At 44.3% G+C, this 8,189-nt stretch overlaps 1 pseudogene; it reads left to right on the forward strand.

Annotated features, from left to right (window-relative positions):
- Positions 1–894: 894 nt before the first annotated feature.
- On the forward strand, positions 895–6,278 carry LOC106585275 (transmembrane protein 121 pseudogene; annotated as a pseudogene).
- The last annotated feature ends 1,911 nt before the right edge of the window (positions 6,279–8,189 follow it).

Here is an 8,189-nt window from a genome sequence, read left to right on the forward strand (position 1 = left end):
CTTGCACTGGGGCTAACGCTCCCCCACACTGTCTCAAAGACCTAGTGTGGCGCTAGCCCTCCATCTCTCCATCCCCATTTATTATTACATGCCTTATTAGCATAGCGAAGCGCTGGGACTCGGCAGCTAGCTCCTTCACTCACTGCTAGCCCTCCCTCTTGCCCATTTATTATTTATGCCTGACGATCCCTCTGTTAATTCTGGAAAAGAGAAGTCTTTCATCAATAATGAAAGAGCCTGTCTTTCCAAAAAGAGAGATTGTGATGTTGAGGCACAGGTTATGGCTTGTAATGAGTAAGGCATGAATTATCAGCCATAGAAATTTTCTGGAACAGGCATCCTCATTTAAGTCAATGTTCAGGTCAATGTTCCATGATTCTATTTCTAAGTTATTGACGATTCTATTTCTATGCTCCCCTATTGTTATTGTTATAAATTGTGCATAATAGCGCCCACATTTTGGATGGATGGTGGTATATTAAGTGCTCTGAGTATCTCTTGTCTCTCACCCCTGTGTTGCCTTGAAGAAATCAGTGCAACGGTTCTGAAAGAGCAGCCAAGGCTTAGCCTCCCCCTTCTCCTCTCTCACACACACACACACACACACACACACACACACACACACACACACACACACACACACACACACACACACACGGGGGCCGCTGGAGGGGACGTGTGTGTGGGGGTGTGTGTCACTCGTCTCAGTGGAGTGTGTGTGTGATTTGTGTGCGTGGGGGTGTGTGTCACTCGTCTCAGTGGAGTGTGTGTGTGATTTGTATGTTATTGAATCCCCCCCCCCCCCCCCCCCCGAGCGTCTTTGCCCTCCCCTGATAAAAGGAGGAACTCGACATCTGAGGGGTTGGGTGGACTTCACAGCAGGGATCAGTCACTCTGAAGGAGAGGGACGGAGGGCTTTAAAGAGCATGGGCCAGGAGGGGAAAAGAAGGGATGAAAAAAGAGAAGAGAATTTGATGGCAGGAGGCAGCTCACACATGACCATCACCATCGCTCCCTTACATCCCTATCTCTCTTTCCCTCGCTCTCTCTCTCCTCCTGCAGCTGTGGCTTTCTGAGCATGCCTCTTCACCATCCAACGGCTGAGCGCACACGAGTGGGGGAAGGAAGAGAGGCAAGAGAGGAGGAGCGAAAAGAGATTCCAGCAGACCTAGTTTGAGAAGGCACAGACAAACAGAACCTCGAGTAGGAGCAAGGAGGGCAAATATTTAGAGATTTTCACATAAGAGGACATTTGAAACAGGGAGAGTTGACAATGCTGTGACAATGTGATGGCCATTCGCAACTCCTTTTCGGAGGGGGAAAGAAGATGACACAGGAGGGAAAAGGGCTTTTCGTTGATGGCCGTGTGTGTCTCAATGGGCAGTAGGGCACGTCCGGCATTCGAGGGTTGACCGCATTCCTGTGGACATTCTAGGACACACACCTGAACAGATAGTTGATCAAAGGGACACATTATTTTTATTGTTCCGCATGAAGAGCTTTCGGTTGTCAAGGGGAGAGCATCTTTGAAGTGAGAGCACTTGTTATTGAAAAGGACAAGAGGCTTGTTGTTTTTCAGGGATTCAACTTGAAAGAGAAACTTTTATCAGTCCTTTCTTTTTGAGGTTACACACACAGGTTCCCTTTTATGACTCAAAAGGGGAGTTCGAGGGATGATTTTGTGGGTCAGTGGAAAGAGAACATTGGAATCGCAGTTGTTCATTTCCTTTTGTCAACACAATATATTGGGAATATCACAGAGTTGGGAACGTGTGAGGATTACAATGGAGACGAAACCTATAATTTTTTGCAGTGGATATCCAACACTCAGATAATGAACCCTATCCATCATGTTTTTTCACTCCGTGCCACTGTATGGAATTAGTGCTGGAGTTCCCAATTCCACATTGGCATCCAACCGGAAATGTAATGCTGCGAATCCTTCTGATTGATTATGACTAGAGACGTAAGTGTAAGTGCATTGCTGAAACCATTGCGCTTTTTCTTACTGCTCGGGAAGAGCTTTTTATGCGTCAACTTATCTACAATGTACAACATCTAAAATGATATCAACCTCTGACAGAATTACAAGAACATTAAAGTAATACAAGAGCAATTCCCAGTTACTGCAGATACTAAAGGACTACAAATCAATGACGTGGAGGTATTGTGTTTAGAGTGTAGAGTTTTAGAGTTAGGGCAAAAAATATTATTGTCAGTAAGGATTTTTTTTATTTATTACATTCCCTAGGCAGCAATGCGGTTTCAAAGTTACTCTGCTTGATTGTTTCCCTGCTTGCTAAGTACTGAATAGAGGTAGAAGGATAACTATTCATATTTACGAGGGTATTTTGGGGGAAATGATGGCCGGTCATGCAAGTGGATCTGACTTTGTACTCATCTGATGGGACTAAAACTATCTGAACCAACTGGTGGTATATACCTGATTCAACCAACAGGACTAAAATGAACTGATGAACAGAGACAGTTACCACACATTTATTATAATACGCAACCCTCTTTGAACCAAGGTTTTTGCTTTGACCCACAACCTTCATTTATTTTATATTTTATTACATTTTTTACAATTTTTTCTTGGACCGATGTCTTTTTCTTGGAACTTCATTTTCCTTTGACCTGTGTTTCGTCCTTTCTTCTTGGATCTTGGTTTCACTTCTTTCTTGGACCTATTTTTCTCTTTGACCTTCGCCACCTGGTCAGTATGGTGCCACCACCGCCCGCCAACAAGCCTCATATGTGCTTGTCGGCCATCTTGATCATGGGTAGCATGGTGCTGATGGACGCCTACCTGGTGGAGCAGAACCAGGGGCCCAGGAAGATTGGTGTGTGCATCATGGTCCTTGTGGGGGACATCTGCTTCCTCCTCGTCCTACGCTACGTGGCCGTGTGGGTGGGTTCCGAGGTGCGGACCTCCAAGCGTGGCTACACCATGATCCTATGGTTCTTCTACGTCTTCGTCCTGGAGATCAAGGTCTACTTTGTCTACCAGAACTACAAGGCCGAGGACGGCAAGAGGGGAAGTTTGGACGGTTGGACTGGCGGCGGCGTGGACGGGGTGGCACGGAAGGCGCTGACATTGCTTCTGTCCATCTGTGTGCCCGTGGTCTACATCACGTTGGTGGCCATCGACCACATGGAGTATGTGCGGCCGCAGAAGAAGAAGGAGGAGATCCGGTGTCGACTCTTCTGGGTGGTGGTGGACTTGCTCGACGTCCTGGACGTGCAGGCCAACCTATGGGAGCCTCAGAGGAGAGGGCTCCCCCTATGGGTAGAGGGACTCATGTTCTTCTACTGCTACATCCTGCTGCTGGTGCTGCCGTGTGTGTCGCTGAGCGAGATCAGCATGCAAGGGGTGAACATTGTGCCCCATAAGATGATGCTCTACCCGATTCTCAGCCTGGTGACTATTAACATTATCACTCTCTTCATTCGAGGCGGGAACATGGTTTTCTATAGGGACTCGAGGGTGTCTGGGATACTGATGGGTAAAAATGTGATCGCCATTGTTCTTAAGACGTGCAGTTTTGTCCAGTATCGGAGGCATCTCGGCGAGGTCCCGTCTCCCGCCCTTGGGGTAGAGATGCAGAAGAATTGCGTTGTCCACGGCCCGAAAGTGACTATGCCTGTGCCCATGCCGATGCCCATGCCACCCCAAGTAGTGATTCAAGACTTCACAAAGCTTCCCGAAGAGATGGTGTATGTGAGTGACACAGAGGTTGAGCAAACGTGACATAGGTCTTGGTGAGGAAGTAATAAAGATACATAACATATTATAAGCTTTATTATAGGACATTATAAAAGACTAATTCATGCGTATAACAAGTTATTAAGCATGATGCCTGCAGGGTTTCAGTAAAGTGTTACCAGAACAGTTGACACAAGGAAGCACTGTGTAGGGTCACGACAAGGTGTTGCACCATTTCCTAGGACAAGGGAGGAAATGACTATAGGGAGAAGTGAATGTGTGTCCCCCAATGATGATGATCTAATGGAGAACAAAAAACAAAAATGAAACGATCTTCTTAAGGATCGGACCCTTTTTTGAAATCTTTGCCTAAAATGACATACCGAAATCTAACTGCCTGTAGCTCAGGACCTGAAGCAAGGATATGCATATTCTTGATACCATTTGAAAGTAAAAACTTTGAAATTTGTGGAAATGTGAAATTAATGAGGAGAATATAACACATTAGATCTGGTAAAAGATAATACAAACAAAAAAACATGTGTTTTCATTTTTTTTAAATGCAAGAGAAAGGCCATTAAATCGCATAGGAGTTTAGGCGCAATTTATATTATGGCCACCAGCAGTGTTTGTGCAAAGTTTCAGACTGATCCAATGAAGCATTGCATTACTGCACAAAATGCAATTGTATCAAGTCTGCCCAAATGTGCCGAATTGGTCAATTGATACATTTTCAAGTACATAACTATAGAGAACATACAAAAATTATATGATAATAAAATATTTCAATTTACACACTCCCAGGAATGTTATGATGGATAATTAGCTTCCCTAAAGAAAAGACACTAACCTTCACACATCTAGATGGCCAGGTGTGGTGGGTGTGGGGCCAGACACAGCAGGGGTTCAAATTGTAGAACCCTGTTTCTACATTTTAATATAAAAATTGATTTTATCAAACAAAACTACGCTACATTTTATCTCTGGGACCCTCAGCAAGATTACTGAATGTAACTACATTATTTACCTTCTGAGGTGAATGTATCAAACCAGTTGCCGTGATACATTTTTTGTTGTTGTTGTGCACTCCTCAAACAATAGCATGGTATTTTTTCACTGTAATAGCTACTGTAAATTGGACACTTCAGTTAGATTAACCAGAATTTAAGCTTTCTGCCCATATAAGACATGTCTATGTCCTGGAAAGTTGGCTGTTACATACAACGTCAGTCTAGTCACATTAGCGCACGTTAGCAACAACCGTCCCGGTATAGGGACACCGATCCCCTAGAGGAAAGGGATACTTATATTTTAATAAGATGTTGTGCAGAACAAAGTATGATGTATCTTTTAATTTGGGGATGATTTGTGTCTCTTTGTGCACCTGTAAAACTACCTAAAAATATGAATATGCTGGATAAAGTAAATGAAAGACATTCCGCACACTCTACTGATCATTTCTGTGTTTATTATTTATTTCAGCATTGTAGAGGCAGTTCAATGAACAGTAGAGTACTTTCACTCTGACCGGTCCTCCTTTCCAAACTGTTTTTGTTCTAATGCTGTTTGAGTGTCAATGTGAACATTTACATTTTATATTTAAGTCATTTAGCAGATGCTCTTATCCACCATTTGTATTGACTGACTTATCTTTGATAAATGAGCCCTGCATTGAAAGAGTTCAGGTTGTGATTGTTATGTATTTTGCATTCAATTAAGCGATATGCGTAACACTGAAGAGCTTTAAAAGAAAAAGGAACAATTTGAAGCATTTTCTTTTCCAATCATTTTTTATTTTACTAAGAGAAGTTGACTTTTTTCCTTAGACGATTTCTTACTGTTCACTGTGGTCAACAAAATAAGATTGAAGAAAATACTTTAATGCGATACGTGTCTCCGAAAATAGGCCTTTATCAAATATGTATTGAAAATAAAAATGAGCGATATCTGCTAACTTGTTCTGACACGTGCTTATGAAGCTGAGCTTTTCAGCTTAGCTGTACGTGTATGACTACAAAGACAGATATTTGTATTGAAAGAAGACTATGGTGGAGAAATTACAAGATTATGTTATAATACTGTTATTGCATCAAATGGCTGTTTTGTGCTACAGAATAGGGGGTTCTTAGAACACTTTCATCTGTATGTGTTCTACTGAGGATGGGCCTCTGGGAGATCTAACACTGACAGAAGATTTACGATGTCTTTGGGTGATAAGTCTAACAAGACCACAGCATGAGTTAATGTTTATATACTGGGGTACCAGGGGGAGATGGCTCCAGTATGGAGTTGGGGGCCAGACCCTGGTCTCTACACAATGAGAATAGTCTTTACAGCAGATACTGTTTGCTGTGAATTGTTAGTATCTTTCATACAAATCCGAACCTTGTGACCCATTCCATACATTTGTGATGTGTCATGAACATCCAGGAGGATGGACTTTACTATAAAATGCTGTGGCTTAGTCCTGCTGGTTGGGCTCTCAACGAATCACCTACAGGAGGGTTGTTGACAAGCTCCATTACTGCAGTAATTAAATAATAAAGTTGACTTGTTTTGAATAAATGTAAAAGTCTCTCCTTTTGATTAGAATAATTCCACGACAAGACGTTTTATCAAAGAGAGATATTCTACACACATTCATGTTCAGACAAAGAAATCACAAGACAACTTCTGTCCTGTGAAAACGACATATTTTTATAATTGAGGCATGGCTGTTCTCTTCACTTCCTCCATTCACCGTTGAAAGATGCGTTCCCATTTTTCAAAAGTACAATTTCAGTATACATAAGAAAAACTATATCAAGTGCATAATTAATCCAAAGACCTTGAATTTGGCAATCAGTGCTCCCTCAAAAAATAAGGGAAATGACCCCTCTGCATTCAGAGTTACATTTTTTTTTACATTTAAGTCATTTAGCAGACGCTCTTATCCAGAGCGACTTACAAAATGGTGCATTCACCTTATGATATCCAGTGGAACAACCACTTTACAATAGTGCATCTAAATCTTTTAGGGGGGGTTAGAAGGATTACTTTATCCTATCCTAGGTATTCCTTAAAGAGGTGGGGTTTCAGGTGTCTCCGGAAGGTGGTGATTGACTCCGCTGTCCTGGCGTCGTGAGGGAGCTTGTTCCACCATTGGGGTGCCAGAGCAGCAAACAGTTTTGACTGGGCTGAGCGGGAACTGTGCTTCCTCAGAGGTAGGGGGGCCAGCAGGCCAGTGGTGGATGAACGCAGTGCCCTTGTTTGGGTGTAGGGCCTGATCAGAGCCTGAAGGTATGGAGGTGCCGTTCCCTTCACAGCTCCGTAGGCAATCACCATGGTCTTGTAGCGGATGCGAGCTTCAACTGGAAGCCAGTGGAGAGAGCGGAGGAGCGGGGTGACGTGAGAGAACTTGGGAAGGTTGAACACCAGACGGGCTGCGGCGTTCTGGATGAGTTGTAGGGGTTTAATGGCACAGGCAGGGAGCCCAGCCAACAGCGAGTTGCAGTAATCCAGACGGAAGATGACAAGTGCCTGGATTAGGACCTGCGCCGCTTCCTGTGTGAGGCAGGGTCGTACTCTGCGAATGTTGTAGAGCATGAACCTACAGGATCGGGTCACCGCCTTGATGTTAGTGGAGAACGACAGGGTGTTGTCCAGGATCACGCCAAGGTTCTTAGCACTCTGGGAGGAGGACACAAGGGAGTTGTCAACCGTGATGGCGAGATCATGGAAGGGGCAGTCCTTCCCCGGGAGGAAGAGCAGCTCCGTCTTGCCGAGGTTCAGCTTGAGCTGGTGATCCGTCATCCACACTGATATGTCTGACAGACATGCAGAGATGCGATTCGCCGCCTGGTTATCAGAAGGGGGAAAGGAGAAGATTAATTGTGTGTCGTCTGCATAGCAATGATAGGAGAGACCATGTGAGGATATGACAGAGCCAAGTGACTTGGTGTATAGCGAGAATAGGAGAGGGCCTAGAACAGAGCCCTGGGGGACACCAGTGGTGAGAGCGCATGGTGCGGAGACAGATTCTCGCCACGCCACCTGGTAGGAGCGACCTGTCAGGTAGGACGCAATCCAAGCGTGGGCCGCACCGGAGATGCCCAACTCGGAGAGGGTGGAGAGGAGGATCTGATGGTTCACAGTATCAAAGGCAGCAGATAGGTCTAGAAGGATGAGAGCAGAGGAGAGAGAGTTAGCTTTAGCAGTGCGGAGAGCCTCCGTGACACAGAGAAGAGCAGTCTCAGTTGAATGCCCAGTCTTGAAACCTGACTGATTAGGATCAAGAAGGTCATTCTGAGAGAGATAGCAGGAGAGCTGGCCAAGGACGGCACGTTCAGGAGTTTTGGAGAGAAAAGAAAGAGTTGATAGAGAATGTATTCCGAATATATTCCGAACAGTATGAGCTCTATGTTAGAGAAATGTTCAATACACAATATAAAAATTATGTTTACAGTTTTCTCAAAAAGACCATGCTGCATAATTGGTGTGGTAT

Source organism: Salmo salar, chromosome 02 (genome assembly GCF_965601325.2).
Source record: "Salmo salar chromosome 02, fSalSal1, whole genome shotgun sequence".
Taxonomy (NCBI): domain Eukaryota; kingdom Metazoa; phylum Chordata; class Actinopteri; order Salmoniformes; family Salmonidae; genus Salmo; species Salmo salar.